General features: G+C 46.2%; 2 non-coding genes across 2 annotated transcripts; one reads left to right on the top strand and one right to left on the bottom strand.

The window, feature by feature from the left end:
* The first annotated feature begins 221 nt into the window (after window positions 1-221).
* Window positions 222-293, top strand: trnae-uuc (transfer RNA glutamic acid (anticodon UUC)). The gene has a single exon. It is a non-coding gene; the product is annotated as a tRNA-Glu (tRNA).
* A 5,859-nt stretch (window positions 294-6,152) lies between these two features.
* On the bottom strand, window positions 6,153-6,224 carry trnaw-cca (transfer RNA tryptophan (anticodon CCA)). Its single transcript has one exon. It is a non-coding gene; the product is annotated as a tRNA-Trp (tRNA).
* Between the last annotated feature and the right edge of the window lie 21,491 nt (window positions 6,225-27,715).

Raw genomic sequence — 27,715 nt, 5'->3', positions numbered from 1 at the left:
GCGATGGGGTTGATTGTTGCGGGTGTCCTGGAGATGTTCCCTCAAACGCTGTGACTTGACTCTGTGATGGGGCTCCAGTCTCCCCAACATAGAGGAGATCGTATCGGGAGCAATGGATACAAGAAATGACATTGGTGTTAGCCTTCTCAGTCCCGTGACCCGGGTTCGATTTCCGGGCAGGGAAGCAATTTTCAGTACAGCTGTCAAACTTTGCCCATATGTCCCTGGTGGTCTAGTGGTTAGGATTCGGCGCTTTCACCGCTGCGGCCCGGGTTCGATTCCCGATTAGGGAAGCAATCTTTTGTGCGTTTTTTTGGCAACCCATTCTCCTCCAATGCGCTGTATAGTTACTTATTGGTCTTCGTCGTCACTGGGTGCTGCAGTGTGTCGTGGTTCGTTGAACTAGTGTCCTTATTCAGATTTGCTTGCATGTGTAGGGATGATTACTTCTGTAGCTAAGTACTTGGTTCGCGTGTGGTGTTTTCCTGTAGATGCTGTTTTGAATTTATCATTGACTGTTCGCTCTACTGTGACATCCAGAAATGGCACTTTGTTGTTGTTCTCCTCTTTTGTGAATTTTATGCCAGTAAGGAGATTGTTGATGGTGTTGTAGGTTTCCTCTAATTTGTTTCATTTTTTGATGACAGAAGTGTTTCATGGGTGTTTCGTTGATTTGTTTGTAGGGCTTGTTACTAAATATGAAGTGGGTGGTAAGGCACAGTTCCACGAGGTTGACAGTGCTATGTTTGCTGATGAAGTTGGTGCTGTGTTTGTGTCTTTGGTTGTTCGAGTAGTGTCTTCAGTTTTCTTTGGCCACGTTGATGTTAATGGATGTGAACAGGACTGTTATGTCAAAGGACAACATTATTCCATCCTCTTCTATCTTAGTATCTTTGTTATTCAGGAATTCTTGGATGGAGTAAATGGAGTGGAGTGAATCTTCGACTAGGTGTTTTCGTCTTCAGTGGAGGCCTTTGACTAGTCTGTATATTGGTGTTTCAAGTCGTGAGACTATGGCCTGAGGGGGTTTCCTGGTTTGAAAAAGAGGAGAACAACAATAAACTGCCATTCCTAGATGTCAAAGTAGAGCGAACAGTCAATGGGGAACTTCAAACTAGCATCTACAGAAAAACAACACACACAAACCAAATACTTAACCACAGAAGCAATCATCCCAACACCCACAAACGAAGCTGCATCAGGACATTATTTCAACGAGCCACAACGCACTGCAGCACAGAGAAACTATGAAGAGCACAAGAGAAATACGTATATAGTAAATTTAAGGAGAACGCGTCCCCAATAAACCCATTCCGCCGATTTCTCATTGATGCTTCCAAACTGACTCTCAAAAATTCGGTTTGACCCTCCATTCTTTCCTGTTTGTTTTTTGAAGGGTTTTGAAAGCTTTCCCAATCCTCTGACTGAGTATTGGAGTTGGGAAGTTATGTTTTGGCTGTTCAGGACATTGGTTAGACCACGTTTGGAATATTGTGTGCAATTCTGGTCTCCCTCCTATCAGAAGGATGTTGTGAAATTTGAAAGGGTTCTGAAGCACCAATGGGCTCACAGAGGGGAAGAGGCCCTTCTGCTGCCCTGAGTGTGGGAAGGCATTCAGTGATTCCTCTGCCTTGCTGACGCACCAGCTGGTCCACACCGGGGAAGGCTGTTCTCCAGCCGCAAGTGCGAGATGGCCTTCAGCAGTTCTTCCCACCTGCAGAGACACCAGTGGGTCCACACTGAGAGGCCGTTCATCTGCCCCGATTGCAGGAAGGGCATTGCTCTTTCCTCCAACCTGCTGGCCTATTGGTGTGTCCATATGTTGGAGAGGTCGTTCAGTTGCCCGATGTGCAGGACGGCCTTCAGCAATTCCGATGCCCTGTTGAGGCACCAGTCCATCCACAGCGGGGAGAAGCCGTTCTCCTGCCCCGAATGTGGGAAGGTCTTCACCTGCTCCTCCACACTGTTGAATCACCAGCTGGACCACACGGGGGTGTTGGGGGTGTCAGTGGTGGATGGGGGCGAGGCCATTCAGCTGCTCTAAGTGCGGGAAGGCCGTCAGCAATTCCTCTGCCCTACTGAAGCACCAATGTGCCCACACCGGGGAGATGCCCTCCATCTGGCCCGAGTGTAGAAAGAGGTTCATGTTTTCCTGCAACTTGCGGAAGCACCAGCGGGGGCACCAGCGCTCCCAGCAATCAGATCCCACCAGTGACGCTGCCTTCAGTCACCCCCCTGGACTGAACCTCCTGCAAGTTCTGACAGTGGGTGCAGTGGGAGAGTAGGTGGGCTGTTTTTGTTTTCTGCTGGACTACAATTGCCTCCCCCACCCCCCACAACCACAAATCCATGGTGGCTCAGGGTTAGCACTGCTGCCTCATGGCACCAGGAACCCAGGAATACTTCCACCCTTGGGGAACTGTGTGCAAGTGATGGAGGGTAGGAAAATGGATCTGAGTGGGTTAGTCTTCGGAAGATCAGTGCAGATGTGTTCGGCTGAAGGACCTGTTTTTCCACATTGTAGGAGTGCTGCGATCCTATGAGCTTTGCTTTCAGTGGACACTGCTGCTCATTGAGCACGGGACTGCACATTGCCAATGAAATGATCCAGAGAAACCTAAGACCGCAAGACCATCGGAGCAGAACTTAGGCCATTCGGCCTTCTCTGCCATCCTTAAGTAACAAAAGTATTGGATGAGATTAGCTACACTGCGGAAACAGGCCATTCGTCCAAACAAGTCCACACCGACCCCCCGAAGAGTAACCCATCCAGACACATTTCCCTCTGACTAATGTACCTAACTCTATGGACAATTAAGCATGACCAATCCACATGACCTGCACATCTTTGGTTTATGTAAGAAAACAGGACCACCCAGAGAAAACCCACGCAGACATAAGGAGAAAGTGCAAATTCCTCACAGACAGCCACCCAAGGCTGAAATCAAACCTGGGTCCCTGGCTCTGTGAGGCTGAGCCACGACGTGTTGCAACCCGAAGTTGGTAAGCAGGAGGTTGGGAGAACACAGCAAGCTAGGCAGCACCAGGATGTGGAGAAGTCAGCGTTTTGGGTATTAACCCTTCTTCAGGACTGAAACGTTGACTTCTCCATGAGAAACAATTTACGGGAATGTTGCTGGGGGTTGGAGGGTTTGAGTTACAGGGAGAGGCTGAATAGCGTGGGGCTGTTTTCACTGGAGCATCGGAGGCAGAGAAGGGACCTAATAGCGGTTATAAAATCATGAGGGGCATGGACAGTGTAATAGACAATGTCCTTTCCTTGGGGTAGGGGAGTCCAGAACTAGAGGGCAGAAGTTTAGGGTAAGAGGCGAAACATATTAAAGGGACAACTTCTTCAATCAGAGGGTGGTACATATATGAAATGAGCTGCCAGAGTATATGGGTCAGGTGCTGTCAAATGGGAGTAGGTTAGTATAGGATATCAGGTCAGCATGGACAAGTTGGACCGAAGGGTCTGTTTCCATGCTGTACGTGTCTCTGACTACTGGTCCTGATGTAAGTTTAAAATAGAGTCCAAGTAACTTTGAATAATTCAATTTTGTTGAGCTCACCTCCTGAAAAGTTTCAGATGAATCCCTCTGAGAGATACTGTTTAAACATACTGAGTTGGACAAAGTATCCCATCAAGTTCAACACAAACCCAGAGTTGAAGAAGTCAAAAGTCAGAACACCAAGGGGACCAAAACTGATCACAATATTCCAGGTGCAGCCTCATCAACGTCCTGTATAACCACAACAGAACTTGCCAACATCTGTACTCAGTTCCCTAACTGATGAAGGCCAGTGTGCTGAAACCTTTCTTCACTGCCTTGTGTACCGATGTAATCAGAGATATAGGACCTACTTTAAACTGATCCACGATCCAGCTGCTGGGAGCACAGAAGTAGAGTAGTGCTGCATGAGTGTGCTGGGTCGATAACCCAGAGGTCGATGGGTACATACCATGTGATTCTGTTGCTCAATGTCTCTGTAAGCTACTTTCATATACAAAGGTTCTCTGTTCTGTATCTTGCCTTTGCATCTGCTTCCCAAAGCTTCTTCAGTGGAGGAGCGGCCGCTGGAGCCCAGGAGTTCAACAACCCCCCGGAACTGGAGGAAGGTCCAAGCTCCAAGAAGCAGGGGGGGGGGGGGGGGGGGGGGGAATAAGGCTGGAAGCTGGATTTGCTCAAGGCTTGTATTTTTAACTCATTTAAATGGTACCTACTGAATGGGGCAATGGTTTATATTAAAACCGGAGGATCATATCAGAGTGCTAATATTTAGCAGTGGTAGTTGGTAAAATGCACTCTCTGGAGGAGCACTTTCTATGATGCTGCATTTCTTGCCTTCTGCCCTTCCCCCATTTCTTATCTCCCATCTTGATTTTATATTTATTTGGTCAAATTTCATTTCAGATTAATCAGTCTTGCGATTCACTGTGTGCTATTAATTTGTTTGTTCGAATATTGTAAGTCAAAATTAATACTGTAATTAAAGTTCTGATGTCAGAGTTTGAAATTGAATGTGCAGGTGTGAATACCAGGAAGTTGTGAAAATAAATCAAGAATTTGTGGTTTTTAACAAAAAGAGCAGTTCACTGATATTCATGGCATTGTCTTATTTGCGTGTGATGATTCAAATCTGACCAACAAACCGTTTCATGCAGTCATCCAATTGAATAAAAATTTTCTTTAATTTAATTTAAAAAAATAACTCTGGCGGGCTAAGATTTATGCAATCTATTTGTAAGATTATGTCCATTGCTCGCAATATGGTCTCATCCACATTGGGGAAACTGGACGCCAACGAGCGGAACATTTCAGTGAACAACTCTGGGACTCTAAATCTAACTGACACACCGCCCTGTGGTGGAACACTTTAACTCCCCCTCCCATTCCACCAAGGACATGCAAGTCCTGGGCCTCCTCCACTGCCAAATTCTTGCGACCCGACACTTGTAGGAAAACACCTCAACTTCTGCTTTAGGACCCTCCAACCACATGGTATCAATGCAGATTTCATCAGTTTCCTTATTTCCTCTCCCCCACCTTGTCCCAGATCCAACCTTCCAATTTGACACCAACCTCTTGACCTGTCATACCTGTCCACCTTGCTTCTCACCTATTTGCTTCACCCTCATCTCTGACCTATCACCATCAATCCCTACCTCCATCTACCTATTGCACTCCCAGCTGCCTTCCCTCCAGCCCCACTTCCTTCCCATTTATCTCTCAGCCCCCTTGGGCCACCCTTTATTCCTGATGAAGAGCTTATGCTCTCAACCAAGACTGTGATGAAGCAACATCCTCAACAAGTAGGAAATAGCTCCCAAGTCAGATTTCATCCCCTCTTCTGTTTCCCAGTTCTTTCAGAAATAAGGAATATCTTTTTCTTCCACTAGAAAGTGGTCTTCCCCTTTGCGCTGTCTGAAGTATTATGCCACACCACTCCTTCAGACACCTTTTAAGAATCCTTTCAACCTGTTTTTCTAACAATTGTGGAGGTGACCAAAAGCAAACATTTCACTTCTCCTCAATGTCCCATTTCTCCTCCTATGAGCCATTTTGTCATGTTGTCTATGTTACAAGCAGCCGAGTGCACTTGGTTCCTGAATTGAAATTTGGCCATTGAAGTGAACAGGATTAATATTTATCGATGGCTAGCTGTGTTTGCACTAACTGTAATTTTCCATCAATATGATGTCTTTTGTTCCACCAAAACTGGAAACAATGATCTGTGTTTATATTGCAGTCGGATGTAGAAAATCATGCCAGCGATCTTCACGTTATTATAGTTTACTGAGGCCATAACATCATTACGTGGCAGTTTGATGTGACTAAAACCTGGATGGCAATCTCTAGATTATGTTGTAAAAATATCGGTATAATGTTATTCACACCCCGCGGTCACCAACTGAACGAAGCGACTGTGCGTTTAAATCCGATGATGAACAGTTTGTGTTCGACTTCGCACATTGCGGGGAGCTGAGCATTTACCCAAACAATGGGTTACATTTACCCAAACACCTCCCCGACACAGTGTTCACAAATCAAACTGACAGCAAAGATTCACATGTGATCGAAAGTTTCCGCAAATAACTTTCGATACAACGTACTCCTTTCTTCGTCTGAAATGTTAGACGTTGACTGTAGTGAGCCTGACATGATTTGAACACGCAACCTTCTGATCTGGAGTCAGACGCGCTACCGTTGCGCCACAAGCTCGCAGATGCACCATGCGCTCTATTCATGCTTAAGGGAAGTGATCGCACTACAATGATTTTACGTTCATGTCTGTTCTGTTTCTCCCCCCCCTTCTCCTTCTGTCTCTCGAAACAATTTCCAACTCTCTCTCAATAAAAATCTGAAAGAACTGCGGAGGCTGTATATCAGGAACAAAAAACAGGAGTTGCCGGTGACCCTTCCACAGAACAGATGGTGATTGGGAAAATGTCGGTTTATATGCAGGAGATATTGTGGGAGGAAGGCGGAGATCAGGACAGAGCCCAAAGCGAGGGAAGAACTGTTGGACAGATAAAGGTGTTGATAACGATCTGCGTGGGAGGGTGAATAACTGTTAATGGAGACTGTTCGTGGCGAAGTAGTGTGGAATGACAGACTATGTGATAACAAGGCTTGGTGTGTGTGGAAGGGACGAGGATACTATGGAGTTCAGGTCCTCGAATGATTGAATTGGATATTGGGACCAGAGGGATGTATGGTCCCCAAGTGCAATATTCGGTGCTCTTCGTTCTGCTGGTGCTGAGCTTCGCTGGAACACAACAGCAAACCTGAGACAGAGATGTTGGCCAGGGAACAGGGTGGGGTGTGGAATTGGCAGGCAACTGGAAGCTCAGGGTCTTTTTTGCAGGCAGAACGTAGATGTTCTGTGCAGCAGTCACCCAGTTAAGGCTTCGTTTTCCCCAATGTAGATGAGGCAACATTGTGAGCAGCAAATGCAGTAGACTGGGTTGTGGGAAGTGCAGGTAAAGGGCCACTTCACCTGGAATGTAAGTTTGGCTCCTTGGATAGCGAGGAGGGAATAGGTAAATGGGCTGGTGTCACACATTCGGCACTTGCAGGGGAAAGTGCATCTCAACCTGCAAGTTTACTTTGAGAAAATCCTGGACTTGAACTCCCAAGTCTCTTTGCATTTCGGATTTCTGCATTTTCTCCCCATAATCTTCTGTTCAAACATTGACTATCTATGTCAGGGCAGCACCAGTGATTTCCTGACATATGGATTGTATTTGGGGATATCAAGGAACGTCAGGAACTGTGAGTACCTCAGGAGCAATCGTTATTCCTGGGGGAGGCAGAGAGGAATGTGGTGTGGTCCTGTAAACTCCAGAATTTTGAAAACTTCATGAGTCAGCAATAACTCTTTCTGGACCAAGAAACGAAAGGGCCAATGAGAAACTGCTACAAGGGAGTTAACAAATAACATACATTAACTATCACTGGGAAGGAGGAGGCAAAACAATGAGCAGTTCCTTTGGACAGATGAGATAATGGTGTTTAATAACTGTGTGACAGAAGGACAATTAATTCTGCCTGTAGAAGGAACGCCTTGGCATAAAGGGGTTAATTGCAGGACAGGCTGTTTCAAACAGGTGGAAAACCCTCAAAGATAAGAAGGCAAGCTACAGACCTGAGGTCTCTAGAGGTGTAGGGAGGTGGTATCAAAATCTAAAGCCCAGCACACTCACTCAGCACTACTCTGCTTCTGGGCTCTCAGCAGCTGGATTCTGCATCAGTTTAAAGTAGGTCCGATATCTCTGACAACATCGGTACACAAGGTAGTGAAGAAAGGTTTCAGCACACTGGCCTTCATCAGTTAGGGAATTGAGTACAGATGTTGGCAAGTTATGTTGTAGTTATACAGGACGTTGATGAGGCCGTACCTGGAATATTGTGATCAGTTTTGGTCCCCTTGGTGTTCTGACTTCTGACTTCTTCAACTCTGGGTTTGTGTTGAACTTGATGGGATACTTTGTCCCACTCAGCATGTTTAAACAGTATCTCTCAGAGGGATTCATCTGAAACCTTTCAGGAGGTGAGCTCAACAAGGTTGAACTATTCAACGTTACTTGGACTCTATTTTAAACTTACATCAGGACCAGTAGTCAGAGACACGTACAGCATGGAAACAGACACTTCGGTCCAACTTGTCCATGCTGACCTGATATCCTATATTAATCTAGTCCCATTTGACTACACCTGACCCACATACTCTGGCAGCTCATTTCATATAAGTACCACCCTCTGCATGAAGATGTCGTCCCTGTTTATATATTTCGCCTCTCACCCTAAACCTATGCCCTCTAGTTCTGGACTCCCCCAGCCCAGGGAAAAGACCTTGTCTATTACCCTGTCCATGCCCCTCATGATTTTGTAACCGCTATTAGGTCACTTCTCTGCCTCCGATGCTCCAGTGAAAACAACCCCACGTTATTCAGCCGCTCCCTGCAGCTCAAACCCTCCAACCCCCAGCAACATTCATGTAAATCTTTTCTCATAGATAAGTCACTCTTTCAGTAATGAAGAAGGGTTAATACCCAAAACGCTGACTACTCCACATCCTGGTGCTGCCTGGCTTGCTGTATTCTCCCAACCCCCGGCTTGCCAACCTCGGGTTGCAATATGTAGTGGCTCAGTGGTTACACCTGCAGCCTCACAGTGCCAGGGACCCAGGTTTTATTCCAGCCTTGGGTGGCAGTCAGTGAGGAGTGTGCACATTCTCCCAATGTCTGCGTGGGTTTTCTCTGGGGGGTCCTGTTTTCTTCCATAAACCAAAGATGTGCAGGTCTTGTGGATTGGCCATGCTTAATTGCCCATAGAGTTAAGTACATTAGTCAGAGGGAAATGGGTCTGGATGGGTTACACTTCGGAGGGTCGGTGTGGATTTGTTTTGTCAAATGGCCTGTTTCCACACTGTAGCTAATCTCATCCAATACTTTTGTTACGAACGAATGGCAGAGAAGGCCAAACTTCTTCTCCAATGGTCTTGCGGTCTTAGGTTTCTCTGGATCATTTCATTGGCAATGTGCAGTCCCGGGCTCAATGAGCAACAGTGTCCACTGAAGGCAAAGCTCATAGAATCATAGCACACCCACACTGTGGAAAAACAGGACCTTCAGCCCAACACATCTGCACTGATCTTCCGAAGACTAACCCACTCAGATCCATTTTCCGACCCTCCATAAATTGCACACAGAACCCCAAGGGTGGAATTATTCTTGAGTACCTGGTGCCATGAGGCAGCAGTGCTAACCCTGAGCTACCTTGGGGTTGGGTTTGTGGGGTGTAGGGGAGGCAATTGCATTCCAGCAGAAAACAATAACAGCCCACCTACTCTGCCACTGCACCCACTGTCAGAACTGGCAGCAGATTCAGTCCTGGGGGGTGACCGAAGGCAGCGTCACTGGTGGGATCTGATTGCTGGGAGCGCTGGTGCCCCCGCTAGTACTTCCGCAAGTTGCAGGAAAACATGAACCTCTTCCCACATTCGGACCAGCTGAAGGGTCTCTCCCCAGGGTGGACACACTGGTGCTTCAGCAGGGCGGAGGAATTGCTGAAGGCCTTCCCACACTTAGGGCAGCAGAATGGCCTCCCCTCCTCCGCCACTGTCCCCGCCCCCCCCAAACCCCCGTGTGGTCCAGCTGGTGATTCAGCAGTGTGGAGGAGTGGGTAAAGACCTTCCCACATTCGGGGCAGGAGAACGGCTTCTCGCCGGTGTGGATAGACTGGTGCCTCAGCAGGGCCGAGGAATTGCTGAAGGCCTTCCTGCACATAGGGCAACTGAACGACCTCTCTACCATTTGGACACACCAATGGGCCAGTACGTCAGAGGAAAGAGCAATGCCCCTCCTGCAGTTGGGGCAGAAGAACGGCCTCTCAGTGTGGACCCACTGGTGTCTCAACAGGTGGGAAGAACTGCTGAAGGCCATCTCGCACTTGGGGCCAGAGAACAGCCTTCCCCGGTGTGGACCAACTGGTCCGTCAGCAGGGCAGAGGAATCACTGAAGGCCTTCCCACACTCAGGGCAGCAGAAGGGCCTCTTCCCCTCTGTGGACCCATTGGTGCTTCAGAACCCTTTCAAATTTCACAATATCCTTCTGCTTGGAGGGACACCAGAATTGCACACAATATTCTAAAAGTGGTCTCACCAATGTCCTGTGCAGCCACAACATAACTGCGCAACTCCAATTCAGGCAGCATCCAAGCAGCTTCGAAATCGACGTTTCGGGCATAAGTCCTTCGTCAGGAATAAAGGCAGTGAGCCTGAAGCATGGAGAGATAAGCTTATCTCTCCATGCTTCAGGCTCACTGCCTTTATTCCTGACGAAGGGCTTTTGCCCGAAACGTCGATTTCGAAGCTACTTGGATGCTGCCTGAACTGCTGTGCTCTTCCAGCACCACTAATCCAGAATCTGGTTTCCAGCATCTGCAGTCATTGTTTTTACCTTCCCAACTCTAATACTCAGTCAGAGGATTGGGAACGCTTTCAAAACCCACAAAAAACAAACAGGAAAGAATGGAGGGACAAACCGAATTTTTGAGAGTGAGCTTGGAAGCATCACTGGGAAATCGGCAGAATGGGTTTATTGGGGACGCGTTCTCCTTAAATACACTATATACGTATTTCTCTTGTGGTCTTCGTAGTTTTTCTGTGCTGCAGTGTGTAGTGGCTCGTTGAAATAATGTCCTGATGCAGCTTCGTTTGTGGGTGTTGGGATGATTGCTTCTGTGGTTAAGTATTTGGTTTGTGTGTGTTGTTTTTCTGTAGATGCTAGTTTGAAGTTTCCCATTGACTGTTCGCTCTACTGTGACATCTAAGAATTCAGTTTATTGTTGTTCTCCTCTTTTTCAAACTAGGAGCCCCCCTCAGGCCATAGTCTCACTACTTGGAGCACCAATATACAGACTAGTCAAAGGCCTCCACTGAGGACTAAAACACCAAGTCGAAGATTTATGCTACTCCATTTACTCCATCCAAGAATTCCTGAACATCAAAGACACGAAGATAGAAGAGGATGGAATAATGTTGTCCTTTGACATAACAGCCCTGTTCACATCCATTAACATCAACGTGGCCAAAGAAAACTGAAGACACTACTCGAAGAACTAAAGACAAAAACACAGAACCAACTTCAGCAGCAAAGATAACACAGTCAACCTCGTGGAACTGTGCCTTACCACCCACTTCATATTCAATAACAAGCCCTACAAACAAATCAACGAAATACCCATGAAACACTTCTGTCATCAAAAAATGAAACAAATTAGAGGAAACCTACAACACCATCAACAATCTCCTTCCTGGCATAAAATTCACAAAAGAGGAGAACAACAACAAAGTGCCATTTCGAGATGTCACAGTAGAGCGAACAGTCAATGGTAAATTCAAAACAGCCTCTGCAGGAAAGCAACACACGTGAACCAAGTACTTAGCTACAGAAGTAATCATCCCTACACCTACAAACAAATGTGAACAAGGGCACTATTTCAACGAACCACAACGCAGTGCAGCACCCAGTGACTCCGAAGACCAAACAGTAACTCGACAGCGCATTTAAGGAGAATGGGCAGCCAAAAAAACACACTGCAAATTGCTTCCCTGCCCGGGAATCAAAGCCAGGCCGCAGCTGTGAAAGCGCCGAATCCTAACCACGAGACCACCAGGGTAACGGTAGTGAAGTTTGACAGCTCTACTGAAAATTGCATCCCTGCCCGGAAATCGAACACGGGTCACGGTCGTTAGAAGGCTTCCACAAAAGTTGTTTCTTGTATCTATTGCTCCCGATGCGGTCTCCTCTACATTGGGGAGACTGGAGCCCCGTCGCAGAGTCAAGTCACAGCGTTTGAGGGAGCATTTCCAGGACACCCGCAATAATCAACCCCATCGCCCTGTGGCCCAACATTTCAACCTCCCCTCCCACTCTGCCAGGGACATGCAGGACCTGGGCCTCCTCCATCGTCCCTCCCTCCCCACCCGATGTCTGGGGGAAGAACGCCCCAACTTCTGCCTCGGATACATTCAACCTCAGGACATCAATGTGGACTGCACCAGTTTCCTCATTTCCCCTCCCCCCACCTTCCCTGAGTTCCAACCTTCCAGCTCAGCGCTGTCCTCAGGACCTGTCAATCTCCCTTCCCACCTATCCGCTCCACCCTCTTCTCTGACCTGTCACCTACGTCCCCAACACCATTCACCTATTGTACTCTTTGCTACCTTTGGCCCAGCACCCCCCAATTTATCTCGCCACCCCTGGAAGCGTCCTGCCTCTATTCCTGATGAAGGGCTTTTGCCCGAAACGTCGATTTTCCTGCTCCTCGGAAGCTGGCTGACCTGCTGTGCTTTTCGAGCACCACTCTGATCTAAACTCTGGTTTCCAGCATCTACAGTCCTCACTTTTGCCTACCCAATAAACCCAGTGTGCCGATTTCACATCAACAAACTGACACAAGTCGACACAACGTCTGCAGAAACCCTAGCCACATTACTTTACATTAAAGACATCTGGGAAATGATGTCCAGACAACTCAACCCTCTCAGCATCATGGTAGCCCACAAACCTACCAACACACTTAAACAGCGGCTAATGAACCTGAAATACCCGATACAAACAACCCGCAAACGAATGTTATTTACAAAATACCACACAAGGAAATATATGCATGAACTCTGCCACACAGGTCTCTGTGGCAAGAAATGCTGGGATGAGATAAGGAAGATTTTTTTCAGCCTAAACGAATCGGCACTGACTGGACAGCCATTTAAAATCAAGGCTGTCAGCCCAGGATGGAAGATCCGAAGGGATGGACAGTTTTCTTATTTCCTGAAGACTTACAAAGCTGAGACTGGGTTTTGGTGTTTGTTTCCTTTCCACTCCCAAGAGCCGCAGTGGTTGGGGCGGTGAGTTGGGGAAAGTGAAATGTGCCCGTGAGCAGCGTGTGGGGCTATTTCAGCTTCCTCTCCTCTGACAGCGCTGTGATTTGACTCTGATGTTCTCAGGGACATTTACTGACGCGAGACAATGAAAAGAGTCTCGTTCCGGCAGATCAGGAATTCAAACAATATGTCGGCTTCAGGACAATGAGAAAGATGAATTGGGGTGTGTGAAGAAGCTGTGAGCTGCATTTCAAACAGGTAGGTGGAGTCAGATGCGTCATCCATTGCGCCCCTGGCAATGTGCGAACCTGACGCCGCCATGGGTCAGAGTTCTGACATTAACACGGACATGCGCAGCAATGGGAACATTCACAAGAGGAACAGCCAAAGATAATCACCGTCACTGCCTCCCTTCCATCGTCCCAACTTTGTGAAGCAGTATCTTTCACTGGCAAATAAAACACCTTTATCCTCAGGTACCTGCTTAACTTCGATCAGGACTTCACGCCCCTCACTGTTCTCGTCTCATTTCCAAACTCTTGGCTCATAGCCTCAAAAGCAGCTCTGTGGGTATCTGCTTGTTTCCACCCTGACAGACAGTGGGCTACAGATTCCCGACCAGTCCCAATGTGATTGAAATACTTCAACCCCTCCACTGATTTGCATTTTTAAAAATACCGTGGAGCAATCTCCCTTTCTTTCTGACGACAGTTCTCAACTGTAGTCGGCAGGGTTCACACCTGCGTGGGGAAACCGCAATGGATTTCATGTCCATCGCATTCACCACTTCGGCCCACCAAAACAGAATCACACTGACAGCTTCATTTCCCAGGTCTCTCTGCCTGTGGAGCTGAGAAAGAGTGAATCATTGCAGAGTTTGTTTGAATCCAATCACTTCACAGGTTTCGAAAGGGTTAAATATCTGCAAATGGCGAGTCTGAGTGTTTCATCCCGAAAGATGGAATGGACGTTCAGTCAAAAACAGAAATTGCAGGAGCAACTCAGCAGGTCAGGCAGCATCTGTGGAAAGAGAATCAGAGACTACATTTCAGAACTCGTTTTTTTCCTCATCCAAGTACAGCCAAACCTGCTGAGTTTTTCCAGCAGTTTCTCTTTCTGTCTCGGATTCTCAGCATCCGCAGTTCTTTACGTTAGAAACACAACCAATTCAGAAACCCCTTTGTGCTGCCTCAGTGGAAAAGATTTCCGTTTGGGAAACATTTTCCTGAAACCATTAAAAACGTGCACGTTCGCAGCGAAGAAAGCGGTAGGAGCGAGAACAAGAAACACGCCGACCCTGAGTGGTCTCTAACCACCAACCTTTCGATTAACAGCCGAACGGGCTGACCAATTGCGCCACACAGATAGGCCTGGGCCCCGCAAGCACAGTGTCTTTGAGGAACCTACTAATCAATTCATAATTCAACCTGCCCCGCCCAAAATTACCATTGTCTTCTATCAGTTTTACTTTTCCATAATAAAGCCTTTGACATTCATTATGGAGACATGGGGACAGCCTGATCCCACCATCTGCAGGCACATCCATGTCACGAGGAACGAGTTCTCCGACACCGGGGCCATCGCCCTCCGAGCCTTTCAGTGTTTTGCCTCTTCCCGAATTTTCTCATTGGCCCCGAGCCAAGAAGGGGTTTGAATTCCTGATGTGCAGAGAATTCTTTCAATGTCTCGGGTCAGTTCATGTCCCGAGAATATCAGAGTCAATCAGCCTCTTAAACAAGGGGACGGTGTCTGGACTGTCTCTGCTCAGTCAGTCAGTTCATCCTTCATTCTCCTCTAATTACACTTCCCAAAGTGTTTCTAAAGATTCACAAAGCTGGAGACTGAGATTTGTGTTTTACTTCCTGAATATTTTGCCAAAACCTCTTCCCCATTGTAACATTTGCATCATGTCCAGGGATGAGCAATTTCCATTTTGTGGAGACATTCCCAAGTTTGGGAATGTTGTCTTTGGAGCAAAGAAGTTTAACTGGAGATTTCCAGGGGCTGTTGTCAATGATGGGAGAAGACGTGGTGTGAAGTTTTCCTCCTCTCTCTACAAGCTCTTGCAAGGATGCCTGCCTTGAAGAAGTTTTCCTCCTCTCTCTACAAGAATCTCAGGGAGTCCCTCTCCCACTGCAACTCCCAGGTCATTTCCTCTGCACTGAAGCTATTCTACCATGTCATGAAACAAACTTGCTACCACAGCCACATTTGCTTCAACACTGTCTCCTTGACTTGTCCGGACTTGTCCGATCTGCCTATCTCCTTTTCCACCAATCCACTCCACCTTCTCCTCCTTGACCTATCACCTTCCTCTCCTCCCCCACTCACCCATTGTACTCTATGCGACTCTCTCCCCACCCCCACCCTCCTCGAGCTTATCTCTCCATGCTTCAGGCTCACTGCCTTTATTCCTGATGAAGGGCTTTTGCCCGAAACGTCGACTTCGCTGCTCGTTGGATGCTGCCTGAACTGCTGTGCTCTTCCAGCACCACTAATCCAGTAATGATCAGAAGAACCTATTTCCACTGACTAGGGTCAGTTACCAGAGGACAGGGATTGAAGTTCTTTATTGGAAAGCAGCATTTGTGTCGAACAAACACAGCGAATACTGCAGAAAGCCAACGGGTCGAGCAGCATCTGTGGAAAGGGAAACAGAGCCGGCGTTTTGAGTGTGCTACGGTTTTTGTTCAGAACTCAGTCTTTTGCCTCTTCCCGAAGTTGGTCCAGGTCTGTGTCTCAATTGGCAAACACATGGCAAGTGCAGTGCCGCAATGTGAAGTTATAGCCTTTGCTGTTTAAAAAAAAGCAGTGCATTGTTTAAATGGTGATATATTGGAATGTGGAGAAAGTGAGGACGAGAGGTGAAAGTCGAAAAATGTGGCCCTGGAAAAGCACAACACGTCAGGCAGCTTCTGAGGAGCAGGACAGCTAACAAGCCCTTCATCAGGAATGATGTATGGATGTACAAAGGGGTCTCAGAGTCCCTCCACACCAGTCAATGCCAGTTGTCGGGCAGATGCAGCAGGCAATGAGCAAGCAAGTGGTATATTACGAAGAGGAATTGAGTTCAGAAGTGGGGTCATGGAACATATTCAAGGCTAAGTTCATCTGAGTTTTGAACAGCAAAGAAGTGGATGCTTATGGGGCGAGGTAAGAAAATGGTTTTAAGACCAGTACAGGTCAGTCACAGAGTCAGACAGCACTGAACAGACCCTTCATCCAACTAGTCCATGCTGAGTATGTTCTCAAACTAAACTCGTCGCACCTACCAGTGTTTGGCCCATAATCCTTCGAACCTTTCGTATTCATGTACTTATCCAAATGTCTTTTAAACATTGTAACTGTACGTGTATAAAATCATGAGGGGCATGGACAGGATAAATAGACAAAGTCTTTTCCCTGGGGTGGGGGAGTCCAGAACGAGAGGGCATGGGTTTCGCATTAGAGGGGAAAGATACAAAAGAGATCTAAGGGGCAACTTTTTCACGCAGAGGATGGTACGTTTATTGAATGATCTGCCAGAGGAAGTGGTGAAGGCTAGTCCGATTGCAGCATTTAAAAGGCATTTGGGTAGGTGTATGAATAGGAAGGGTTTGGAGGGATATGGGGCCGTGTGCTGTCAGGTGGGACAAGATTGGGTTGGGATAGTTGGTCGGCATGGACAAGTTGGACCAAACAGTCTGTTTCTGTGCTGTACATCTCTATCTCAATGTTAAACATACTCAGTGACCTGGCCTCCACAGTTTTCTGTGACAATGAATTCCATAGATTCACCACTCTCCGGCTAAAGAAATTTCTCCTAATCTCCATTCTCCCTTTATGCTAAGGCTATGCCCATGGGTATTAGTCTCTCCTCCCAATGAAAACATCTTCCCAATGTCCACTCTGTCCAGACCGTTCAATGTTCTGTACGTTTCAGTTAGATCTCCCTTGAATGTGGGCCTGTTAATCAGCATGAACCAAACCCTTTAGGATGAGGACATCCGTGATTAGATTCAAAAAAGTGAGAATGGAGGGTGAGAGTGTGGGATGGAGATTTTCAGCTTTTAGGGAATAAGGTAGGAAAGAAAGTTTAATATAAATTATAATTGATCAGATGAGCTTATGTGCCAAGGAGTAGTGGATGGAGTTTAATTTTGACAAATATGAGCTGTTGCATTTTGATGAGGCAACTCAGGGCAGGACGTGTGTGGTTAATGGTCAATTAATGGAATTCTGTGCTCAAGGAAGCAGTAGAGGCAGCTTCATTAAGACACTGTTGGATGGGTTTTCTGCGTGGTAAGGGAATTAAGGGAAGTTGGGATAATGTAATTAGGTGGAGCTGAGACGATTGATCGATCCGCCATGATTTTAATGAATGGCGGAGCAGGGTCGATGGTCCAAATGGCCTACTCCCTCTATTACTTTGAAACTATAACCCTGCGTTTCCCATGGCTAACCCACCTAACCTGCACATCCCTGGACACTGGGCAATTTAGCACAGCCAATCCAAATCAAGGCCAGTGAGCAATGTAGTGATTTGGAAACCAAATACCAGAGACTGAGAGAAAGGGACAAGAAGAAGAAATGTACGAGCAATCAAAACTGGATTCCAACCATCACAAAAAATAAAACTAAAAGCTCAGTATGTGAATGTGTACTGCATTGTAACAAAAGCGAATTAATTGACAGCACACATTGAAGAGAATAATCATGATCTGAGACTCCTTACAGAGATGTGGCTTCAGAATGACAAGGATTGGATCCGGAATATCGAAGGGATACGTGGCATTCAAGTCGAGTGAGAGACTCAGTAACGGTAGAGGGTGGGCACTGCTAATCAAAGCAGTGATAGCATGGTAGTCTGGTGTCAGCTCGGATTTCAGGTCCTGATTTCTCTATCCTCTGATCTCCCTCTTCCCCCAGAGTTAAATGTTGTCTGTTCTCAGCTCTGCTCGATTTCTGCTGAAGCTTTGATCGCCTTCTACACATTCTGGAGCAATGAAATATTCTGAGCCTCCTGGAAATGACACATTATCTATACCCCTCCTGATTTTAAAAATCTCTAAAGTTATCTGTCAACTTCCTCGGCTCAATTGTAAAAATGTCCCAGCTTCTTCTTAATTCAAACCCTCCATTCCCTGCAACACGCTGGTAAAGTCGGGAATAGGGAATTGCATCAAATCACATAAATGTACTGTCTGAAACAATCTAGCTGTGTTCTGGCCTGAGATATTGAGAGTCCCTGGTGGAAGTAATTACGAATACAATAATTTTGGTCACAGAATTGAACAATCATTTTGCAATAAAGGGGTCTACTTTGATAAGGAGGTAGTGGTCATTTCTAGGGTAAGTGAACAGTTTCTAGATCAGGGAGATGAAATTCCAGACACTTGGGAAGGGCAAGAAATGAATTTGATAAATAAGACAAAGAACTGTGGATGCTGGAAATCTGAAACAAAATCTGAGAGCACTGGAAAAACTCAGCAGGACTGGAAGCATCTGTGGAGAGAAAGCAGAGTTAAAGTTTCGAGTCCACAACTCCTCTTCGGGATTCTGAAATAGTTTGTGAGAACCCCTTAAGTCATCTGCCCAGCTTTAAGACCATAAGACACAGGAGCAGGATGAAGCCATTTGGCCCATCGAGTCTGCTCCACCAGTCGATCATGGATGATATATTTATCTATCCCATTCTGCTGCCCTCTCCTCATAACCCTTGACCCTTTACTAATCAAGAACCTATCTCTGTCTTAAATGCCCTCAATGACTTGGCATCCTCAACCCTTCTCCTAGTGGAAACATCATCTCCACGTCCACACTGTCCAGTCATAGAGTAGCACAGCGCTGCCTGACCCACTGTGATCTCCAGCATTTGTTGTTTTCAGGAAGGATTCCAGCATCTCCAACAACGCGCTTCTAAATTTTGTACCCAGTTGGTTAGCTCTCCCTGGATCCCGTGAGATTTAACCTTACTCAACAATCCACTGTGTGGTACAATTAACAAAGTTCCCAGCCCCCACCTCTTTCCACACACATGGGCCGCACGATAGATCAGTGGTTCGCACTGCTGCCTTACAGCGCCAGGGATCCGCTTTCGATTCCAGCCTTGGGGCGACTGTCTGTGTGGAGTTTGCACATTCTCCCTGCCGTGTCTGCTGGGTTTCCTCCGGGTGCTCTGGATTCCTCCCAAAATCTAAAGGTGTGCAGTTTCGGGAGAAGTGGCCATACTAAATGGGCCCATAGTGTGCAGTAAGTGTAGTGGAATGGGCTAGGGAAATGTGTCCACATGGGTTCCGCTTTGGATGGTCGGTGTGGACTTGGGCGGAAGGGCGTGTTTCCACATTGCAGGAATTCTACGTGGCATTCCCCCAACTCCAGAGTCTTAGCACTCTTGGTTTTTCCCATGGACAGTGTGGGGGAGGGAAACAATGTTTTACACGGGAGTAAGGTTCAGTGATTGTGAAGCTAAAAGTAAACGCAGTGCTTGAGCTGTTTTCCCCGGTATACCAGAGGGTGAGGGGTGATCTTACAGACGTTTATAGAATCATGCGAGGCATGGATAGGGTAAATAGACAAGGTCATTTCCCTGGGTTGGGAGAACTCCAGAACAGGAGGATAATATGTTTGGGGTGAGGGAGGCAAGTGTAAGGAATGATCTGCCGGAGGAAGTGATGGATGTAGGTCCAATTATAACATTTAAAAGGCATCTGGATGGGTATATGAATAGGAAGAGTTCATAGGGATATGGCCAAATGCTGGTAAGTGAGACGAGATTAATTTAGGCTATCTGGTTAGCACGGATGAGTTGGACTGAAGGACCTGTCTCTGTGCTGTGTATCTCTGTGAGTCTGGCTTGCCCGTAATGTGTTCAGTTTCTGTCTAGTGCCGGTGTCAATGCCTTGATATCTCATTTCCTCCATCTCCCCACTTCCACCTCCCCAGATGTTAACCATTTCGTTTCTGGTTGTTTCTCAAGAAGCTGCATTGAAGGTTCATCCTGAATTGACACTTTTATTTGCTTCCCAAAATCAGACTTACTCACTCCTACATATCGTGAAAGATACTAACTTTCAGGTGGAGGTATCCAAAATTCAGAGGTGTCTATCTTGATGTTTTCACTTTTCGGTCTCTGTAAGATACTGTACCAGTACCGTCGGGAGGATTAGTTTGAGCGGAGTGAGAATAGAGGGGTGAGAGGGGGTGGGATGGTGCTTTCAATTTTGTAGAAAAAGAAAAGAATGTTCTGCAGAAAGTAGAATTGCTTGTTTGGAATTTCTAACCTGGACTGACAGTAATTGACTTTTGTAATCTCTTTTTACAGATTATTTGAAGATCTGAAGATGGACGTTTCAATATCAATAGATGAAGAGCTTTGCCTGAAACATTGACTCTGCTGCTCCTCAGATGCTGCCTGATCCGCTGTGCTTTGACTCTGACTCTCCAGCATTTGCAGTCCTCAATTTCACGTCAATATCTGGCAGTCAATGAATCCATCGGGACTAGAACAATTTTCGACTATGATTCTGTGAGAAGGAACCAAGCTTTTTGGTTCCTCTTTCAGTACGTTTTCAGCATCAGTGAGACTGGAAGAGAGACCCTACTGTTGCAGCACTCTGATTGTTGAGCCAGTAAACGTTATACAGATTGGGAGGAAGAATTCATGGCAGAGAGGTGCTGTACACGCGTTTGTGTGCAGCTGAAGCTTCGGTCATGGAGAAACCCAAGGAATCCCGTCCCGTGGAGAAACCATGAAAATGTGGCGACTGTGGGAAAGGCTTCCGTTTCCCATCTGACCTGGAGACTCATGGGCGCAGTAACACCGGGGTGAGACTGTTCTCCTGCTCCGATTGCGGGAATACCTTCAGCAATTCCTCTGTACTGCAGAGGCACCAGGGGGTCCACACAGGCGAGAGGCCATTCTCCTGCCCCGAATGCGGGAAGGGCATCAACTATTTCCGCCGTCCTACTGACCCACCGCCGGGTCCACATATTGGAGAAGCCCTTCAGCTGCTCGAAGTACGGGTAGGCCTTCAATGATACCTCTGCCTTGCTGAGGCACCAGCGGGTCCACACCGGGGAGAGCCCGTTCTCCTGCCTCAAGTGTGGGAAGGGCTTTACCCCGGCATCCCACCTTCGGGTCCATCCGGGGGAGAGGCCCTTCCCCTGCCCAGAGTGCGGGATGGCCTTCAGCAATTCCTCCCACCTGCTGAGGTACAGGTGCGGCCATACCGGGGAGAGGCCGTTCACCTGCCCCGAGTGGAAGCGGAGGATCTCATCATTCTGTACCTTGCAGAAACACCAGCGGGCGCACCAGTGCTCCCAACAATCTGATTCTGCTGGTGAAGCTGCTGTGGGTCACTGCGAGGACTGAACCCCTGCACATTCTGACAGTGCTTATAATGGGAGACCCGGTCGGATTTTTTTGTTTTATGCCATCGTGCTCCCCCACCCCTGCATTTTTGACTCCAGTGGGCGCTGCTGCTCGTTGATACCAGCAGCTGTTCTCTTGAGTTTTTTCTTGTCCAGTTAAATAATTATTGACTTTGTCTAGGAACGAGCTCCAGTCTGTAAGAAATAGCTGAATACTTCAGGGTGTCCATTCGCATTCAACAGTGACTTAGAAATTAAATTTATGGTTATGTGCCTGTGCACAACTCATCATCGAAGGATTGCCCAACGGCTTGGCACTCGATTGCTGGAAACGGTTGGCTTGAATTGATAATTTAAAAAATTCTCTTCCTTCATTTACCCCTTAAGTTTCTGTCTCGGAGATGGTGGAGGACTTGATCAAAGGGATTAAATCATTGCTATTAACTGGATCATCTTGTTTAACTTTGCATGAGTAAATTTGCGGTATTCATAATTGTTTGTTTTTGTCTAAATTATAATTCCGGTGTGCAAGATCTGTTCATCAAGTGTGGTTCACTTCACGAAACTGCTGTGGGTCACTCCCAGGATTGAGCCCCTGTGTATTCTGACAGTGTGTGTGCAGTGGGAGAGTCAGTGGGCTTTTTTGTTTTATGCTCTCTCCCCGCCCAGCCCCGCCGCCAACTGCTTCCATTGGGCGTTGCTGCTTGTTGAGCCCAGGAGGTGTTCTCTTGAGATTCTCCTGTCCAGTTAAAGAATTGTTGGCTTTTTCTGGGAATGAGTCCCAGCCTGTAAGAAATGGCTGAATACTTTGGGGTGTCTATTCACATTCAGCAGTGACTTTTAAATTAGATTTACAGTTACGTGTCTGTGAAACAGTCATAGTCCAAGGATTGCACAAAGGCTTGGCACTCCATTGTTGGAAACTGTTTGCTTGAATTGCTAAGTTTTAAAAAAAATTATTTCTTAATTTGCCGCTTAAGTTTCTGTCTCTGAGATGGTGGGGGACCTGATCAAACGTTTTAAATAATTGCTATTAATTAGATTATCTTATTTAACTTTGCCCTAGAACATTTGCTGCATTTATATTTGTTGTTTTTTGTTTAAATTATAATGTTGATGAGCAAGATCTGTTCTTCATCAAGTCTGTTTGGAACAGTTGAGAAATTGAGGGACATTGCATGTTTTAATTTCACTGTGTTGTGAATCTAGTGACAGTGACATTCATTTGTTTTGGGTTGCTTACCCTTAGTTGTCGTGTCTTCCACCCCAACTATTCACTATGGTAGTGAGTTCCGCAGTCTCACCACACGCTGAGGGTTTTCATGAAATCCTTAGGAGAGAATTGTAAGGGAAAATGTTGACGAGGGCAGAATATAGGGTCTTAACTGCAAAAGCCAGGAAGACATTCGACAAAGTAAAACCATGACAATGTCGGGATAAATCAGGAACTTTGACAGTAATGAAGAGGTCACACGTCAGAGTTCAAGATATTGTTCGTGACAAAAAGAAAAAGTACTCTGCAGATATTGGATATTGTAATTAAGCAAGTTTCTAGATGCTGTAGTTGGTTGAAAACGATAACGGAAGAGATGAAATAACCAAAAGCACGAATGTAATTTGAGGTCGGTAACCGTAAAGCAAGTGCAGACTATTGATTGATATAGGCCAATTGCGTGCAAGTAGGTCAATCAGCCCATTGAGTCAACATTGACTGACCGTCCCACCCAGACCCAGTTCGTTACACTATCCCTGTAACCCTGCATCTCCCATGGTCAATCCACCCTCACCTGCACATCCTTTGGACTGTGGGAGGAGGCCAGAGCACCAGAGGAAACCCATGCAGACACAAGGGGAGAATGTGCAAACTCTACACAGACAGTCAGCCCGAAGGTGGGATCAAACCCAGGTCACTGATGCCGTGAGGCAGCAGTGCTAACCACCGTGCCACCACCACATGCTACTATCTTAAAAAGTGAATTTCAAAGACTCGAGAACACTTGAGAGAAAAACAAAACTCTTCTATCTTAAATGAGACACTAGTCTCTGGCTGGAATTGAGTTGATGTTACATTTACATTAAGTCCTCTCCAGATGTTATATAGTTCCATCGGATCATCTGTTTCTTCTAAACTCAAACTGATACAAGCCCAGCCTGACATCCCCTTGTCCCCGATTATAAGTTGAGGCGGCACGGTGGCACAGTGGTTAGCACTGCTGCCTCACAGCACCAGAAGACCCGGGTTCAATTCCCGCCTCGGGCGACTGCCTGTGTGGAGTTTGCACGTTCTCCCCGTGTCTGCGTGGGTTTCCTCCGGGTGCTCCGGTTTCCTCCCACAGTCCAAAGATGTGCAGGTCAGGTGAATTGGCTATACTAAATTGCCCGTAGTGTTAGGTAAGGGGTAAATGTATGGGTGGGTTGCGCTTCGGCGGGGCGGTGTGGACTTGTTGGGCCGAAGAGCCTGTTTCCACACTGTAAGTAATCTAATCTAATAATCTAATCTAATCTAAATGAGCGACCCTCGACCTCACCGGCATGACAAAGGATGCCCTCAATCCAAGTTGACCTTAACTGTCTAACCTCTTGACCCCACGCCACAATGTGGTCAGCCGCAACTCAGCCCTGAACGAGAGCAGAAGAACTGACCAGACAGCGGTGAGGGGGACATTGCATTCCCAGAGCGTATTATTCACATGAGAATGTTGTTCAGCTCACATTCGGATCACTGCAGGGACTATGTCTCCTGTCATTTAAATGTCTTTGATCCCAATAACAGTCTAGTTTTGTTGTACATTGTGTGTGTTTTATCTGTGTTTCACTGCATGATTTTCTGTTGCTGTCATTCCCATTAGGATGTGTGAATTCAGTACCAGATAATACTTCAGTTCTGAATTTTCCTTGAGGATTGGTGTAGGACGTACTAAGTGTCAGTCAGAATGGAAGAAGCTCTACTGTTTATTTAACCCTCTGCTGTCATTGTCCTGGGACTGTATGAATGGGGAAGTGTAGAGGAAGTTTTACTCTGTATCTAACCCAATGCTGTTTCTGTCTTGGCAGTGTTTGTTGGGGACAGTGTTGAGGTAGCTTCACTTTCAATTTAAGAGTAGAGGAAGCTTTATTCTGATTGTCATCCCATGCTGTCCTTGCCCTGGGAGGTTGAGATGGCATCTATAATTGAAGTGAATGCAGACTTGGCTGTGGGAATGGACGGTACTTCTACCTGAGCACACCCATCTTTGAGATCGCTGTGCTGATCAAGACAATCTGAGACACCTTCATGCACTTTTCCAACCAACCACAGGGTGGTTAAGGATGGGTATAAATTCTGGCATTGCCAACGATGCCCACACCCCGTGCATGAATAAATACTTTATGCTTAAAAGTTACATTCACGTTTCAAACCCTCTAATGTATGACCACTTACATGGAAAATTCCTGTCTTCTGGAATTTCATATTAAAACATAGGAATGTGTCAACCATGTAGAAATATAACAAGAACAACAAATTGAGAATTTAACAGGTAATGAGCAGGACCAGAATGCTGATTCAGCCTGACCCCCAAGGCTGAGAGAGTTCCCCTAGATGTTGTAGTTAATCCAGTGCCTTTCACTCTTGCAGCTTCCGCAAAAGTTTGTCCCTGATGTAAGATCATTCAATAACCCGAAGTATGAACTGTTTTTATCTCCATAGCTAGTGCCAGATTTGCTGAGTAATTTCAGCCCTTCTGCTCTACCCTTTTATGGGATTTGAGCTTCCCTAAGTCAGTGTAATGAAGAACTGCAGATGCTGGAGATCTGAAACACAAAAATGCATCAAATGCTGGAGAAACTCAACAGGACTGGCAGCACATGTGGAGAGAGAAGCAGAGTTAGCATTTCAAGTGCTGTGATCCTTCTTCACAACTGTTCTGGACTCAGGCCAGGACATTGACTCTGTTTCTTTCTTTCTCTCTCTGGTTTTGCCAGACTGGCTGAGTTTCTCCAGCAATTTCTGTTATGACACTTTCATAAGGTTGATGTTTGTTATCCATCCCGAAGTGCAAGGTGTCTTGCTTGTGCCAATTCAGAGGGCAGTTTAAGAGTCAACTACATTGCTGTGGGTCTGGAGTCACATGTAAGACTGACCATGTAAGGATGGCAGTTTCCCTCCTGAAAGGACATTGGTGAACATGGGTTTTTAGGACAATTGACGTCAGTGCCATCGATACCATACTGAGACTAACTTTGTCTTCCCCATTGATGATTTGAATTATTCACATCTTACCTCTTGCTGTGGTGGGATTTGAACTCATGTTCCCTGGATTATTCATTCTGTGACATTATGACTACACTGTTGTTTCCCACTCTTTGCTATTTTGTGTTTGGTGTTCACGTCTTTGTCCTCTGATGTTTGGGAAATTGAATCTGTTTAAAAGATTGCCCTAAACTTGTCCCTTTGACCAAGTCTTTGGTCACCTGTCCTAATCTTTGCTCCGGTCTTGTGATTTTTAATTGAATTCTCATTATGTTCATGTGAAGCACTTTGACATAGTTAACTGTACCACAGGTATTACTTGAATGCAGCATGTGTCCCTACCATAATATCTGAAAGTACAGGGTCATATTTTAAATGTAGAAGACAAAAATGAGGATGATTTCTTTTCTTTCTGAGGGTTGTGTGTCTTCTTCAAAAGGCAGTGGATTCAAACTCTTTAAGGCAGAGGTAGAGAGGTTCTTGATAACCAAGTGGATGAAAGATTGTCGGGGATGTGTTGGAATGTAGAGTTGAGGTTGAATTCAGATCAGCCATGATCTTATTGAATGTTGCAGCAGACTCGAAGTGCCGAGTGGCCAACTCCCGCCCATTATATGTTTGTATCAAGCGGTCTGTGTCTCCCCTCTTATAGCTATGAAGAACTGGGTCATTCCTTTCCAATATTGACCCTTGTAGACAGTTAATTGAACACCAGGTGGCCCCCTATTGGGAGCAGGCACATTGTAGCAATTGCAATATTTCTTGTGTTAATTTTGTTGCTTCTAACTCAGTGTTGCTGAGAATCTTCGAAATAAAAACTAAAACACTTCTATTATTATCGCGCCAATGGAAGTGTAGGTTTGGATGTAACATTGTTGAATTAGCCATTCCCATCTCTTCCAGAATTCTGTGTTTAAAGCCCTCGAGTCTGGTTTCCTCCCCTGAAACAGTTCTAATCAAGGTCATGTTTGACATCCTTTGTAACGGTGACAGGGCTAAACATTCCCTCGTCGACCTGCGGACAACCTTGGTCAGGGTTAATGACAGGACTGACCCTCTCCAGCATCACTCTATCCTCTGAGAGGGTCTGCTTTTAGCGTCTTCCGTTCTTATTTGTTTTACCGTAGCTGCTGGTGTTGGCATCTATACTGATTATATTCAACTGTGTCTGGACACCACTTCTCTCCCGACTCCTCTGTCATTCATAATTTACCAATAATTTCATCTGAATGCCTGCCCAATTTCCAGCATTGGATAACCATAAACATTCCCTAAGTTCAATATTGTGAAGTGTGAAGACATTGTTTTAGCCCCAAAGTTCGACGTGAGCACCCCCCCCCCCCCCCCCACCCCCACCCCAGTAACTCTGTTGACAGCCTTCATGTCATATTAAAAACTCGGATCGATAGATTCGTGAAGAGTCGGGGGGTGAAAAGTTACAGGAAAAGGGCAGGATAGTGAATGTGGGAAATGCCAGATCACCCAGAATCCTACTAAATGGAGAAGCCAGGCTCAAGGGGCTGAATGGCATATTCCTGTTCCTACTACTTTTGGTTCCCAACCCCTTACCTCTGATACAGGACACTGACTTCAGTATGTGCCATGACTGAGAGTGCTGATGTTCCCTTGTGTAATATCAACAACTTAGCAGCTGCTGAAACCTCTTGCTCCTTTATCACCTCCAAACACAATGAGCCAATGTGTTCAGGGGAGGCGATGGCCGACTTTATTATCACCAGAGTATTCACCCAGGCAATGTTCTGGGGACTTGGATTCACAACCTGCCATGGCAGATGGTGGAATCTGAATTCAATATAAATCTGGAATTAAGAGTCTAATGATGAAATCGTTGTGGTTTGTTGTAAAAACTTACCTGGTTCCCTGCTGTCCGTACCTGGTCTGACCTATATGTGATTCAGATCCACTGTCAGCTGGTTGAATCTTCACTGCACTTTCAATCAAAACCTCCACTATAACCTCCCTACTTTTATACTCCATTTAAAGGCCAATCTCCCTTTTGCCTTCCCTATTAGTCACTGTGCTCCCAGAAGCAGGATTGTGGATCAGTTTAAAGTAGGTCCTATATCTCTGATTACATCGGTATACAAGTCAGTGAAGAAAGGTTTCAGCACACTGGCCTTCATCAGTTCGGGAATTGAGTATAGATGTTGGCAAGTTATGTTGTAGGTGTACAGGACGTTGATGAGGCTGCACCTGGAATATTGTGATCAGTTTTGG

Source organism: Chiloscyllium punctatum, chromosome 36 (genome assembly GCF_047496795.1).
Source record: "Chiloscyllium punctatum isolate Juve2018m chromosome 36, sChiPun1.3, whole genome shotgun sequence".
Taxonomy (NCBI): domain Eukaryota; kingdom Metazoa; phylum Chordata; class Chondrichthyes; order Orectolobiformes; family Hemiscylliidae; genus Chiloscyllium; species Chiloscyllium punctatum.
The sequence above is the reverse complement of the archived record's forward strand: the minus strand, read 5'-3'. Positions and strand labels throughout refer to the sequence as shown.